This window comes from Eutrigla gurnardus, assembly GCF_963514095.1.
Source record: "Eutrigla gurnardus genome assembly, chromosome: 12".
NCBI lineage: Eukaryota > Metazoa > Chordata > Actinopteri > Perciformes > Triglidae > Eutrigla > Eutrigla gurnardus.
In genome coordinates this window covers 1,842,099-1,859,211 of record NC_139926.1, presented here as the reverse complement: position 1 = coordinate 1,859,211, position 17,113 = coordinate 1,842,099, and positions in this window count along the sequence as shown.

Below are 17,113 nucleotides of genomic sequence, written 5' to 3'. Positions count from 1 at the left end.
AAAAAACTGTAAGTGCCTTAAACTTCTCTTCATGGGGGCCCTCCACTCCGGGAGCTCTGTCTGGCCTGCCTGCGGGGGTGCCGTCCTGGGGGTTGTCCTGGCCTGGATAGTTGGGGAGCCCTGCCCCAGGGCTTTATGGCCGTGGTATGGGTCCCTATCTGTCTGGGTCGGGGTTGTCTCTGTAGCGGCGTCCCCTGTAGTCGTGGGCTTGGGCGATTCTCGGGGGGGGGCGGGCTCCCTTAGGATGGTGTTTCCTCACTTGGTCTATCAGTGCTCAGTCATATTCCATTTTATCTTGCTGCGGGGGGGGGGGGGGGGGGGGGGGGGGTATGGTGTAGCGTGTGTGTGTGTGTGTGTTACATGACTGAGGGTGCAGGGAGTGGGGATGTTAAAAGGGTTTATTTTATTTTATTTTAATGTAAAGCACTTTGGGCTGCATTTTTATATGTATGAAAGGTGCTATATAAATAAAGGTGACTTGACTTGACTTGACTTAAACTTGCATCCTCTTTACTGGCCATCAGGGGGCGACTCCTCTCTGATTGTATAGAAGTCTATGAGAAAATGGTCCTACTTCTCTCTTGATGTATTATGACAGTAAACACTGTAAACATGAGTTTATGGTCTCAACCTCTAGTTTCAAGTCTTCTTCAATCCAGCATGATGTTCATTTAGTACATTATGGTCCATTTAGAGTCCACCAGACCAGAAAGCAGGGGATGCTTTAGGGGGCGGGGCTACCTTGTGATTGACAGGTCGCTACCAATGCAGTTAGCTAAGATGACTTACAGTTTTTTCTGATTGCTAAACGACAGCGGGCACAACTGAAGTCACATGTGCAAAACTTACTACAGTTCATGTGGACCAAACTTTAGCTCCTTTTCATTGTTGGAACACAGTTTTCAAAACTCTCCACACTTCTCTCCTGACTTTAACCACAACCTGCACAACACTGTGGATTTACAGCACTTTGTACACATGTTAACACACCGCTGTCAAAACTGTAAACCTCACATTCAACACAGGATGATTTCAGCCTGCTGACTTTCAAACACTGATGCTTGCAATTTTAGATGCAAAGATCTACAGTTGTATCCATAATGTGAATTTTCCACTGAACAAACAGGTGAGAATTGCATCCTTACAAAAACATTAGAGGAACTGATTTCTGTATTGCAATTATAGAATATTTGGAAAATTGGAAAAACTAAAATTAACATTTTCACATTTCACTCTTTTGTTTAACGAAAATATTGATTTGTGTGAAGTCACTGAAATGATTCAAACTGTAAAGATGAAAAGTGTCTAACTTGTGTTGGTGTGTGATGGTAGTGTTTTTCCTCTCAGTGTGTTCTGAGTGACAGTGTGTGTTGTCATCATGACGATGGTTTTGCAGCTGAACTGTTTACTCAGGTGAGTGTTGGTGATGCAGACATATCTGCAGTTGTGACCGCCATTGTTTAGCAATCAGAAAAAACTGTAATGATGAGTCCACTTCTTATACCGTCGATGTCTATCTTTATTTTTGTTGTGGAAAGGTGGAAGGAATTTTTGTTTAATTTTGTGACTTGTATGAACTGTGGTGAGACTGTTGGATTATGAAATATCAGATGCTTTGACCAGTCCATCTCTGATATGATAAGTCTTCATCCATAGGTTTTCCCATATAGTTGGGTGGGGGGGTCAGTCAGCCTTATAATAGTACAATCATTTGTAATGAGCTAATTGTAATAAGAGTCCCCATGGAAACCCAGAATCACCAAATGAACATATGTACAGGATTTACAGTAAAAGCTGCTTCAGGCTGAAGCACTAACGGTGTCATTCTTGAAAACACCACACTGGCTGGACCTCCATGCAAAGCCTGGTGTCCCGGGGTGGTAACCTCCTCCTCCTCCTCCTCTCAGCCCCCCCCTCCCAGGCGAACCATGCAAACAGGATTAGCTCATCCTCAGATCAGAGCGTACATCGTCCAACTCCAGTGCTTCTCCCCAGCACTGCCATGCAATAGGCTGAGACGGGCATCCCCCCCGCTGGGGCGACGCCATTTTGATTCAAACCAGCAGGTAGGTGAGCGCCCCCCCTGCAAAACCCACTGACATGTTTCTGATTCAGTTCTGGAATCGAGTCACACACACACACACACACACACACACACACACACACACACACACACACAAACACGGTGCTGAAGCTGAATCGATCAGATCTTCTCTGCAGAGTGTTTTGTTAATTCTGTTCAGCAGATTGGTCCGTCTCTCCTCTCACTGTGATGTTTTTTCAACCTTTAATTACTCGAGGCTCCACATCTAACACATGCAACACACACTCCCACTTAAATCCAGGACTCACACACACTCCACTTTGATTCGTTTTCTGAGCGTAGCCGTAAAGCTCCTCGTCTGCCGTCGCCGTGGAAGTGGAGAGAAACAATAACAGTGACAGCGTTGGCATTTCTCCGTTACTGAAGACGACAGCCAGGTTCATGTGTCTGTGGATGAAGGAAAAGCTTTGTGCACCAGTGTGAGTGTTAGAATTGATAGAATTCATCTGGTACTATGAATATGATTTTTAAAAAGATGAACAATAATGTACTGTAATAATAAAACCATGGCACTTAAGATTAAGATCCTCTGGGTCCACACCTACTACCGTGGGATAATATGAATCACTTAATGCTTCTTTATTTATAATCATCCCACACTTTATGTCTCGGTTTGTTTATATTATTTTTTTATATTGCATATATATTATAGTCACTGTTTATTGTTGTATGTGTATGTACAATGTATTATTCACCAGGAAAAATCCTTTGTCTTCTTTATTTGTAATAATCCTGTTTCTGATTCTGATTCATGATAATATGACTGAAAAAAAAATTTATCTGAAAGGGAAATATGCCTCAACATTTCTAAACAGACATAGGATGCAGATACAGTTATTGGCGTAATGAAGGAAATGAGCGACATGTCATTCTGATGAAATGCAGCATTTTAATACGTTTCACAGGCAAACATAAATTTGGGTCCAACAATGTGCTCCGCTTGGCCTAATATGAGTTGTTTTGGTGTGCGTTCCATAAATATGTATGAGCGGAGGCTCACATTTATAGAGGTGTCAGAGGAAGATGATGAAGGCGAAGCCTCCTCTGCATCAAATGGAAATGCTGCTGCGGGCCCTGGTGCACCTCCTCCAGGCAATAATAGACTCACTGTGTTGTGATATTGAATGCTTGATAAAAGGCAACAGTGTTTACAGCGGAGGCGAGATGGCCAGTAGCACGGCCACGGCACTTATTAGCGAGCAGCAGAAGGCGGGATGCAGCATCGCTATCAGCAGCGTGTAGACGACCATGTTGCCATGGAGACGTATTAACACACATTGTGGACGACACACCTTCATGTGTAGGACGATGTGTGGCCGGTCTCATCGTCACCAACATCAGAAGACTGCCAATGTGACACCAGTGTTGTGAAGTGATGCATTCTACTAAGTGCTTTTCTTCTCTAAACCTTAATCTAGAATTATTTTATGCCCCGCCATGACCTTTTTCAGCTTTTAGCATAGTCGGACTAAGAGAAACTAAAACGTGGTGCAGGTATGAACCATACTTCCACTCAGAACACATGCGTTTGAAAGTCGTGCTGAGGAAAAGGGAACATGTTTGTCTGTGTACACAAGTCAGCAAATGTAATTTTTGTGACAAATTCACAATCTGCTCTGAGACAAAAGGACTGGCCAACGACTTGATGACAGCGACAGGACATATTTATGATGGGCTCAAGTGCCCACTATAAAGAGGTTAAGTCCCGCCCCTTCCTGCGTCCCCCATGGGACCTACATTCGGGAAAAAGAATGTTGGGTAGTCAACGATACAAGACAACAACGGCCATGTTGGAGTGTTGTCTGAATGTAGTAAACCAAATGATACGACGACACACTTTCTGGACTTTTCCATTATCTTTTAAATTGCCAAACATCAGATGTGTCATTCATGGTACAATTCAAATGGGATTAAGTTGTTATTTATATTTGTCACTTAGCTACTGTACATGTTTACTGTAAGTATTCTTTCCAAGCAGAAAGGGGCGGGAATCTGCATCTCCATTTCCAGGGTGGCAATCTGTATAACACCCAAGGGCCCATTCATCAACTCAACATGTTGTAGGGCCCGCTCGCTCCATGAACCCCCACCCCCAGAGAGAGAGAGAGAGAAGAGAGAGAGAGAGAGAGAGAGAGAGAGAGAGAGAGAGAGAGAGAGAGAGAGAGAGAGAGAGAGAGAGAGAGGCTGTGCTCATCCCACGTGTTCCTCAAAGAGTTCAAGTTACAAGCGGGAGACATTTTGGGAAGGGAGCTCAGCACAGACCGTGTCTAACAGCTTTAACACCGGCGAGCGTCATGTGTGGTCTCTGTGGAATTGTGTGTGTGTGTGTGTGTGTGTGTGTGTGTGTGAGAGAGAGAGAGAGAGAGAGAGAGAGAGAGAGAGAGAGAGAGAGAGAGAGAGAGAGAGAGAAATCAAACGCATGTGTGTCTGGACCTGTGCTACCTGTGGATTTACTTGTGGTGCACGGTGAGTATGCAGAATTCAAATCAACACCAACACAAGAGCCACGCAGTTTCATTTCATACAGTCAGAGCTGAGCCGATGATGTCATCAGCAATATTTTTGGACGCCAATGCATACTGGCAGGCATGAAGAGAGAGAGAGAGAGGGAGAGAGAGAGAGAGATTCATCCATGTTTTTTCTTTTTCATTAAAATGAGAAAAAACAAATGAATTGATATTTTTTCCATTGATTATACATGTTATATCAAATGTAATATCATATAACATTAACATTGTTTTCTCCACTCCACATGTACCTGCATATACTGTGTGTTTACAAAGAGTGTGAATGCTGTAATATGAGTATATTTTGTCATTCACGTGCATACAAATAATTTCTGCAACTTCAGTAATTAAAACATGCTGTAGGATACTAATAACAGACAGGATTTGAATGGAGATATATTTGTCAATCAACACTTATTCTCATGCGTGTTGACACTGATGTGTGTGCTGAGATGGTTGTGCTTCTGTGATTCAGTAGTAAGAGAGCAAAGGGAAAGTCCTCCAATAAAAGCTGAATGTGGTCCTGCAGCATTGGACCTCATGGCAGCTCAACCAGCTGTTCCATCAAACTCTACCACAGTGGAACGGGTCAACCACACACATCTCACTGCAATTCATGAAAGCTGCTGAACTCTACACACCTGTCCTGACTGTCTGTGTTTTGTTCACTTTTTGCATTATAATTACAGAGAAACTACAAAATGGATACTATTTTAAAGAATGTTATACCAAATATTAAAGTACATATAAAGGGGATATCTTTTTCTAGAAGGTTTGCATATTAGGCAACATCACGGAATGCATGGTCATGTGGGTAGATTACTCTGCAGCACAATACAGAGACATCTTTGACACAACAACAAGGCCGTAACCTCTTCACGTTCTGTTAATAATGTTAGTTCTTTTAAAGCTAAAAAAGAGACATGATTCAACTGTGTGTGAACATTTGATAGAGCGACTCCTCGCAGTCACAGAAAAACAATGAACGTCCTCAAAGAGAAGGTAGATTATGGCTCGCTGTGATGTAATTGAGGTGGTGCCTTAATTAACTGGGCAGTGTGTGTAATCAGCCGAGGGCGGCGTCGAGAAATAAAAAACGTCTAATTAATTACAGATAGCTGCCGTTGCAACATGTCAGAGAGTCACAAATTAGATACAGGACATGCCACAATTAATGAGAGGAATTGGATAGAAGGACCTTGATGGATGACTTGCAGTCTTCTAAAACACTGTATTAGAGGAGATCTGGGCTCAAGCAGGCTTGAATTCAGGTCAGGTATATTTCGAGCTGAGAAGCAGCAAATCGGCCGTCTACGTGGGCTGCTGTAGGAGAGTGAGGAATACATAAAACTGTGGGGCATAATTCGCGCTCATCGCTCATCCACAAGCAATTGGTTATATGCTTTTTAGCGAGACTGAATGGCCGCCTTTGTTGGATCCCAATTTATCATCTGCCCGATTCCAGCATGAGGGGAAATGTGCTGCTTTTGCAGGGGACCCTCCAGAGTGCAGAACTGCACAGCTGGTCTGTATAAGCTGCCCGAGACACTGACTGATTAACTCACTGCAGGTGCATTCGCCAGCCCATTGCAAGCTCCCATTCAGCAGCAGTTCCTCTTCATCACCAGCATGTTTAGAGCTGCTTATGAGTTTATGTTGATATATGCAGGAGAGCATTGTCTGGAATACATTTTGGAATGTGATAAGTGAGAGTGTCAACGCTGTTTGCCGCAGACTTATTTTATGATCATGTTTTTTATAAGCGTGACGCCATGGATGTTAATATTTGACAAACCTTTATAATTCCAGCCACTTCTTCCTTCATGCCAAATCCTAATTTACCAAAAAGCTGGATAAAAGTCCATAAAAGCTCTCTCATTGCCCCACGATCCCCACTTGTTCCCAGAGTTGAACTGTGGAAACCGCTGCATGTGCACCTCAAAGGTTTATAGACTCTTGTAATGGTCGACTCAGAGCCGAGGACTCCCATATGGAGACCATTACACAGTTGCAAGAAACAGATTTGCTTTCAGATCCCTGTTTGGTGTGGAGGCGCGGGAGAATGGAGGCAGAGGTCAATCACATATTTTGGTGTAAACAGATAAACTGCATGTCAACAGGGTCTGTGGAGCACACCTACTCCTGAGAGCCTCGTGGTGCGATCTGCGAAGGAGGAGGCATGCGGCTTTTGGATGGAAATGGAAGCGCTGACCCCTCGGAGGTCAAGATGAGCCTGCCCTCTGTGTGGTCCCTTCCCAACACCTTACATCTGGATCGTATGAGACTCTTCACAAACATAACTAAACATACCACACATGCTCCTTCTAAGAACATACCCTTCAGTCATGATCAGCACATTTGCCGTGTACATACACCTTCACTGTTTTCGATCACATAGAGATGGAACTCAATTTTGCTGCTTGTATATTATGTTTTTTGTGACCTATACAGGAATGATCTATATGAGGTAGATAATCTCAGGTGTAATATACCTGCATATCGACAAATCTGGGATTTACTGTATCCATCCATCCTCTACCGCTTATCCTGTATTCAGGGTCGCGGGGGGGCTGGAGCCGATCCCAGCTTTCATTGGGCAAGGCAGGGTACACCCACACAGAAGGAACCCGAACCAGGAATTGAACCCTCTCACTGTGAGGCAATAGTGCTACCCACTACACCACCGTGCAGCCCGGATTTACTGTATCTTACCGAATAAGTAGAGATACATATCAGAGTCCATCTCTCAGATAAAAGGGGGTAATGCTTGAAAAGAAACAGGCCACATCTGAAAGGAAAAGCAATTATAGTTGTTAATTGCCACACTGGGAGGCGGAGTTTGGCGGTGCCAGGAGTTCTCTAGTGGGAGCCAGAGGTAGGTGGGATTATCTGTCGGCTGGTCACAGTATTTGTCGGATGCAGCCCCCTTACCTGCAGTCAGGTACGTGGCTGACAAAGCCAGTGCTAGCCTTGTGAAACTGTAAACATCACGGTGTGTGACTGTATGCAAATCCTTGCTGATGAAATGTCTGTGTGACCACCATCCACCTCTGTCACGAACATGACCGCTGCAGAGCTACAGCCGTGTTGGCAACTGTGCAACTTGCTCTCAAGATTTGGCATCTTTAACAACCGATTTAGTGACTTTATTTCCAAAAAAAAGTGTCACATTTACCAATTGTTTGATTTTGAGCTGTGAATGTGTGTAACCAATATCTAATCCCCATTGTATGACTACAGAACTTCTTCCTCTTTGTCTTCATGCCTCTGTGGGGAATTTCCTCAAATTTGATCATTTGAACACTTGTACTCGAAATCCATGTCAAAGGTCACTGTGACCTGACAAAATAAGTTTTGGCCACACTTTAAGAATGTGCTAATTATGGCAATCCCACGGTAATGTTTAATAGGACAAAACTGATGAAGTTATGATAGTTTGGACCGACACAGACTTGTCTGGTTGGCGGTTTAATTTAACCACCTAAATCTAAAGTTGGTTTTGTTGTCTAAAAAGACTAACCCTCCATCTGACCATCGCAATTTCATTGCACAATGTGTAATGACAATAAAAGCACATTTACCTAAAACTAACTGTATGTTAGTTATTTGAGCCAATCATACTCTTTTATTTCATCCCAATTTACAAAACGTGGTGCAGGCACAAAACTCTCAAGCTCAATTTTGTGTGACAATTTCACCAACTGACGTGAGCCTGTGTTAGGTACACAGTCTACAACAGAAGTGGAAGGGAATCCAAAGCAGCTTCCAAAATCATATTGATGAGATGCTAGCAGTTTGAAATATAAAAATAGCTAATAAAAAAGCTGGTTAGAGTTCAGCTTGCTTTGCCTCCAGCATGCAGAAGAAGTAGTTAAACGGTTGATCACAGGTGATGTTAATTCTCTCAAGACAAATGTTTATCACTCTGCCAGTTGCTTTAAGGTATATTAGCCGTATGCTATGTGTCAAACAGGCAGAGGGCCATATGTGCTGCCATGCTGTTAGCGCCAGAGCTGCTGTTCCAACCTGGTGGAAACATGCAGCCGAGATCTCTCCGTTCCCAGAGGAAGGGCGATGACACTTTGTCTCTTCAGGGTGTAATTCCTCCCGACCTTTGCTATCGGCAACAGTTGCTATTTGTGAGTGTTGGATTTATAGTGCAGAAAGAAAGAAAGCGTTGCAGTGCATTACACCTCAACCTTAACAACCCACCTTAACCTTCTATTGCGATGTGATAGTGGCAAAGGTCACACAGAAATGGAATGAGTTTTAGGCTTTAGAATCTGGGCACGTCGGACCATGTCTAATATCGTTCAAGCCAGCCGTAATGGCCTTTACCTGTCTGCCCGGCCAGCGCTACAGCACAGACAGGAGATGAGACGCCTCTCCTGTTCTCCTCCTCACCTTGAACACCAGCACACACACATAATGCCCTTACACACACACACACACACACACACACACACATTTAAAATGCTTGCTTTCTGAATGGAGTCTGGTTGATGGATGCTAGGCGATGCTAACATTGTAGCGGCTCCATCAACACATGTAAGGAAATAAGGTCATCTAGCGAAAGCTCAACAAACTCAATAACTCATTAAAAGTTTGTATATAATACAAAATATATATTAATCTTACCTTGTGCTAAGTGTTATATAGTTTTAAGGTCAATAATGAACCGTAGCTCACAGACAATAATCAACAATAGCAAAAGTAATTTATCAGCAGCTTTAACTGGAGGGGGATTTTATTGGGAACAAACATTTCAGGTGAAAATGTATTCAAACCTCCTCCATTTAAAGGGACAGTGTGTAACATTTTAAGTAATTTATTAGCTAAAATCAATATCTCCATTCATAAATAGGTCCTCATAAGTGTATAATTACCTCTGCCAATAATCTGATTTATCCTCGTAAGCAAAGAATTTCTTATTTGTATTTACATTGGACGGGTAAGTCCTCAGCAGGCTTCCATGTCGTTCCGCCATTTTGAAGACTATAACTGCCGGAGAGGGACAAAACACCTAAACGCGATTTCGTTCAGAGCCAGCGTGAATGAAAGGAGATCACATCAGCGAGAGGCGCTTCCAGACACGTAGGGTGCGTGCGCAGGATCGGCTCTCCCCCCTGGAGTGGACAGTGACTTTGACTGACTTCTTTTTTTCCGCCTGTGGGGCACAGATCTCGGATACTGGTGCACCCACGTCCCGCTGTTCCCCCTGGAGCTCCCAGGGAGCGACTTTTACCGAGATTTGTTATTCGCCCGTGGTGGACGACCTCTTGCCTTTAACAGTCAGTGTTGTAGAGCAATATAAGTGCTTTAGTTACATTTGTTTGTGTTTGTTGTGTGTTTAGTTGTTAGCTGATGCTATAGGCTACTAATGGAAGGCTACCAAAACTAAACCAATATCAACATGGCAACATAAATCACTATCTTGCTCCAGGAGTAATTACTTACTGGTGAAGTGGTATTGGATGACATGTTGTCATAGCTTCTTGGTACATAACAGCTACCGTAGTTGCAACAAAGCGACGTGCTAGAGAGCACTATTCGTTTGAATGCAAAATACAATTTCACCACTAGATGGGAGTAATTCCTACACACTGTCTCTTTAAAACAGTAAACCTGTACAAAATACATAACCACACACACACACACACATACCCCTTTTCCACCGAGGCATTTTGAGGGCCGGTTCGGAGCCGGTGCCCAATCGCGAACCAGTTCTTCCTGTTTCCACAGACAAAGAACCGGCTCTCGGCCAGGAAAACTGGTTCCAGAGCGGCCCCAAGTATTTGCTGGGCTAGAACCGTTCGCAAAGCTACGTCAGGGGCCGGGGGTGGGGTTAACACTTGAGGCGACGGGGTAAAATACACCGCTGCAGAGTTTTAATAACGTTACTGTTCCCGGGAAGTTTCACTTTTAAAATGTTTCACCTCGTTGCTAACCAACGACACATTTCTGTTTAGTTTACCAAGCTAGTGATTACGTTCGTAACAGCAGCAACTAGTGGCTATCCTTCCTCGGGTAATGTAAGCTGACCGGCTAGCTAGCCAGCTAGCGTGATATTGCTAACAACAACGTTAGCATACCACTTTCTGACTGCCGTTGGCTCACTAAACGTTACCAACTACCATCGTGACTTAACATCTGTCTTCACAGCGACGTCGACATGTTTGTGATTAAACCGCTGTTCTCTGGTTTGTGTTTGTAGAGCAGTCGGACATCGGCGATATTGAACGGAGGTGCAACCTGCAGATGACTAAACATCAAACACTCTGATCTATTGATCACACACTGTTCTACACAAAAATTGTGATTTTAGTATTTTGTGTATTTTATTGTTATTGTATTATTTGCCAAAATAAGCACTTTTTCTGAAGAGACATGTCTGCTATGCTTGAAATTAGCGCTGCGGGGAAACCTCAGACGTATACAGTGACGTAATCACGTGGCTCTCTGGGCCCTCTAGCCGGTGGAAACGCAAACAGGTTCTCAGATGGTTCGCAAGTTGAACCAACTGCGAACTAGCATGGGCACCGGCCCGGTTCTTGAACTAGGTTCGCGTTGGAGGAAAAAGGGGTAACACACACACACACACACACACATCAGGGCTGCCAAGCCTCACGCTTTGAGTGTGACAGTCACGCAATTTGACCCATTCTCACACCACACGCCACACTTGACATTTCTCACGCTTATATTTCCCCATTCAATACTACTATTTTTTTTTTCATGAGAATAAACTTTGGTCCTCGCGCCTTGCCGTAGTTCGAGTAACTCTGATTGACTGACCTAGATAACCAATCCATCAGTCCTTTGTGCCTAAATCTAACCAACCATGGAAGGCACCTTGCAATATTAACCAATCAGAAGCAACGTAAGGCAGGTCTTGGCGTCTCTAACCATCTTTCACACACAACCGCGCCGACATTTAAAACTACACAAAAATACTTGAGAGTAAATAGTAGTGGCGGGCCGCTATCGGCGTTAATGTGCTGCGTTAACGCGAGACTCTTATCGGGCGATAAAAAAAATATCGCCGTTAATCTATTCTCAAAGTTATTCTCAAAACAGGCCCGTGAAGGAATATTTACTCGCCCTTTTAGTGGAAAAAACATTCAAACATGCTGGCCGTATAGTGGCCGATATGAGCTGCCCTCTCTCATCTCCGCGCAGCAGTGTAGACTTGCTCCTTAAAGCGCGCTGCCACAACAATCCTCTCCGCGCGATCTTCGTGTACTTTCGTTGTTCTGATGACCCTCCGCCTCATTGAACCACCACAATGTCGCTTTCTACTTTGAAAACTCAGCAAGTTGACACTGTATTTTGATAAGCTGTTGCACTCTTCAGACTCGTGGTGTGAGCAGAACCGGAACCGCTACTTTTATAATAACCATTCTGCTGCGTGCCTCTGTCCAAAATCGGCTGCGCTCGCGCTGCCTGCTTGCACAGATCCTCTCGTGCTCACATGCGCTGATGCAGGTCGAGTGTTTACCAGAGACGGCGCTCCTTCAAAACAACATCAAGCCATGCGTGTGTACTATTAGGACGTGATGACATGTACAACCTGCAATCGGGCTGAGGCCCGTTTGGGCTGAGCAGTGTGAGTGCAAAGTGGCGGGGGGTTGGATTGGGGGGGCAGTTTGTTTTTTGATAAGCTGTGTTAACCTACAATTTTCATTTCTAATTTTTGGTTAATTAAGACTAGTATTAGGAGGCCATAGTGCAGGGAGAGCAGCTGGCATGGAGGTGAGGACATCAGTCTTAAGGTATAAATCGTCATCAAAACGGGCCAAATCGATGTTAAAAAGGCAAAAAAAATTCCACCGCGGCCAAATGCATCATGGTACTAAAGTCTCACTCTTGTCATTTTCTGAAATTTGCCAGCCCTGCACATATAGATTCAGACGTGAGCCTTTCTTTACCAACGCACATTCACAACATGCATCAACATGCAAACAGCACAAAAAAAGGCCTAAAAATGTGGGTTGAGCAGCTTCCACACACACACTCACACACATTCACACACACACTCACACGCAGCAAGCAGCGACATGCGAGTTCGCGGCGCTGCAGCCGCTGATCTACAGCTGGTAAAGAGGAACCGGCCCAGCTTCAGCTCTGACGCCACCTGAAGGGATTGCATTCCTGTGCCATCAGTCAGTATCGCAGCTAGCTCTATGTCTCAATCCAGCCGCTCCGACAAAGCGCGTCACAAACGTTGCCATCTCATAATTGATCACACAGGAGAGGATGCTTGAGGCAACAGCCTGGCAGTAACAGATGAGAAAGAACTGTTTACAAAGATAACATCTGAAGATTTGTCTCTCTTTGTGACAGTTCAGATGTGTAGTGGTTCAAATATCCAGCAAACAATTTCTACTGTTAATCAAAATGAGCCTCTGTTAACATCTATTAACAGTTATCTGCATATGAATGCGGAATCAAGATCCTGATATGGGAAGCATTCTGGTTACTGTCTTTAGTCCCTTGAGTATTGATCAGCCATGTGGGAATAGGCTCTGGTTGCATGCAGGTATAAAGGTATGTTGATGGCACACATCACTTCGTGGACTAAATTTTGGAAGCCTCGAGTTCACCATTGTGGCTGTCGCCATTTTGGATTTTTTGCAACCAGTGAAGGAAGTGACCATATTTGGACTGTGGAGGAGCTACGGGTGGACACATGCAGTAGAACAGGAACCTTACTACTGGATCCATCTGAATTCTGATAGCTGTAAACAAAGTTAGCTTCATAATTCAAGGTCAACTTTACAGTCATCCTAATAGCTAACTGCATGGTAGCAACCTGTCAATCAGCAGGTAGCCCCGCCCCTAAAGCATCCCCTGCTTTCTGGTCTGTTGGACTCTAAATGGACCATAATGTACTAAATGAACATCATGCTGGATTAAAGAAGACTTAACTAGAGATTGAGACCATAAACTCATGTTTACAATGTTTACTGAGATAATAAATCAAGAGAGAAGTAGAACCATTTTCTCATAGACTTCTATACAACCAGAGAGGAGTCGCCCCCTGATGGCTAACAAAGAGAATGCAAGTAAAAGGCACTTAAACCTGGCTTCACTCTTTTTTCTGCTACTGGTCCAACAGCAAAGCAACATCAAGAGCTGGCCTTTTTAATTAGTATATTAAAAATCCCTATTTTAACAAATATTCAAGTGGACGAAACTTTACTATTATGTTCACTGAATACTTCAGAGGTAAGTGATCTCTTCTTTGATAAGAGAAAACAAACAACAAAACCATTAAGTGAGCCTTTATTCCATGTCAGTGTGTCCTAAGTGATAAGCCTGTACACGTTCTCAGGGTGTCAAACACCAATGCGTTGTCACAACCCTCCACGTCTGACACCGACGTGCAAGGCAGCCGCTTTAAGGGACTAGCATTTAAATAGCTATGTTGTTATAAGATGCTCAGAGAGAGTGTAGAAACATAGTAGAAACATAAAAAGAGAACACATGTGGTCGATGGTCAACCAGGAGACTGGTGGGCTATTATGAAGTTAAGCTAATGATTTTTGTGACAGGGTGTTGGTACTTCCATACTTTATTCAGTTGGCGTAGTTATTTTAAACCAAACAATTATGTTTTCCCTTCACCTAAGTGTTTTTGTTTGAAGTCACAACATTAACCATGGGTTTACTGTGATGAGGCTGGGCGACCCGGTGTGTTAGAAAGGGATGCCAAGGGGCTCTGACAAAGTGCCAGTGTGTGAGGAGTTGGAATGAGTTTTGTCATGTGAGGAATGTTTAAAAATGGAGGCTGATCTCTTTTAAATCCTGGATAATTCACTGAGAATTAATTTCTATCTACTCTGTAGAAGAAAAGACTGCAGTGGACGGACAGTGTGTGTGTTCTGTGTGACCCGTTGGAGGCTGAGGTTCAGCCAGAGTTCACCGGGCCACTGCCACCACAAACACCCAGGGAGCCTCGTTTCCATGTGTCACTCTAATGTGGTGGAGAGATAAAAAGCTGCTCACATCCAACCTTCTGTCTGCTGGAGCCAGACGCTGTGTCTGACAGCGGCTGGAGGGCTGTGTGTGTGTGTGTGTGTGTGTGTGTGTGTGTGTGTGTGTGTGTGTGTGTGTGTGTCTTTAAAAGTGTGTTTCAGAAAGTGTGTCTCAGGCATTAATTGTATATAAGAAGTGGATGTAGTCATGCTGACTACTCTCATTGGGTTGTGGACTACGGTTTTGAAGCAGAAGCAGCATTTTTTCCGTCAACATCTTGGGATATTTGCAAACAGTGAAAGAAGCGACCATATTTGGTAGTGGTGGGAATCGTCAATCACCTCACGATTCGATTCGATTACGATTCAGAGGGTCGCGATTCGATTTTTAAACGATTCTCAATGCATGACGATGCATCTCTATTTAGGATTTAAATATAATGACTTCCTTCAAATCTTTCTAACCAATTAGTATTTGTATGAAACAGTTGATGTGCTTCATTACTTATATAAAATGTGAAAAGTTTGCCCCAATTTATTTATTTATTTTTTAAATTATAGACTTTACTGCGGGGCTGCAAGGTGGTGTAGTGGGTAGCACTGTCGCCTCACAGCAAGAGGGTCCCGGGTTTGATTCCCGGGTCGGCCCGGGTTCCTTCTGTGTGGAGTTTGCATGTTCTCCCTGTAATCGTGGGTTCTCTTCGGGTTCTCCGGCTTCCTCCCACAGTCCAAAGACATGCAGGATGGGGATAGGTTAATTAATGACTCCAAATTCTCCCACGTGACCCCCCTCCTCCGTGACCTCCACTGGCTCCCTGTTGCAGCACGCATCCAATTCAAGACGATGACACTGGCCTTCAGGGCCATCAATGGAACGGCACCTGCCTACCTCCAAACACTGGTCAAACCTCATGCCCCGAAGCGAGCACTCCGCTCCTCTACTTCAGCTGGCCGGCTGGTACCACCATCGCTGAAATCAAACAAATGTCGCTCAGCAAAGTCCAGACTCTTCTCTGTTCTGGCGCCTCAGTGGTGGAACGAACTCCCGACCAATGTCAGGACAGCAGAGTCATTTGCCATCTTCCGAAAAAGGCTCAAGACTCACCTGTTCAGACTTCACCTCGACTCTACATAGCATGACCCACTAACACCCTCCCTCGACCCCCCCCCCCCCCCCCCCCCCCCCGCAAAAAAAAAAAAAAAAAAAAAAACTCGGATCGTAGCACTGTTACTCTTGAAGTACTACTTTACTCAGATGAGGACCTAACACTTGTTCTATTTTTAGCTCTTACTGCATCGGCAATGATACGTCGTGGTTTCTTTGTTTCCTTCTTTTGACAAATGTACTTATTGTAAGTCGCTTTGGACAAAAGCGTCTGCTAAATGACCTAAATGTAAATGTAAATGTAAATTGCCCGTAGGTGTGAATGTGAGTGTGAATGGTTGTCTGTCTCTACATGTCAGCCCTGCGATAGACTGGCGACCTGTCCAGGGTGAACCCTGCCTTTGCCCAATGATAGCTGGGATCGGCTCCAACCCCCCCCCCACGACCCTGAATACAGGATAAGTGGTTGACAATGGATGGATGGACTTTACTGCATTGATGCAGTCGTTCAACAAAGCATTGCAATGCATCATAGAATGGATTATTTCTCCCACCTCTAATATTTGGACTGTGAGGGGCGACGGGTGGACCTGATGAACACAAGCAGCACCCTTACTGGATCTGGCTCATCTGGATTCTGGTGTGAAGCTGTTAACAAAGTTAGCTTCCTGATTCAAGGTCAACTTTCAACTTTGAAGTATTGAAGTCATCTTAGTAGCTAAAACTGCATTGGTAGCAACTACTTCTATTTGGGCTCTGTTTGGCTCTAAATGGACTATAATGTACTAAATGAACATCATGCTGGATTGAAGAAGACTTGAAACTAGAGATTGAGACCATAAACTCATGTTTACAATGTTTACTGAGATAATACATCAAGAGAGAAGTAGGACCATTTTCTCATAGACTTCTATACAATCAGAGAGGAGTCGCCCCCTGGTGGCCAGCAGAGAGATGGCAAGTTTAAGGCACTTCAGAAATGGCTTCACTTTTCAGAAAGGGAGGTTTCTCATCTCATCTGGAGTTATGCCAATTGAAATATGTCCCCCAGTGTGAAACAGATGTGATGTGTTCCAATAACTGTAAACACCTTCAGTGTGACTCCAGTCGAGTCACAATTCTTCAGCTGGGCTGCGGGCACAATACATGCACATTGTATTTGAAAGCTCATAGTTGAATGTGTCAGCACAGTCAGTCAGTTCATAACCTCATTTAAAACTCCTCTCTGATTGTATAGAAGTCTATGAGAAAATGGTCCTACTTCTCTCTTGATGTATTATCTCAGTAAACATTGTAAACATGAGTTTATGGTCTCAATCTCTAGTTTCAAGTCTTCTTCAATCCAGCATGATGTTCATTTAGTACATTATGGTCCATTTAGAGTCCAACAGACCAGAAAGCAGGGGATACTTTAGGGGGCG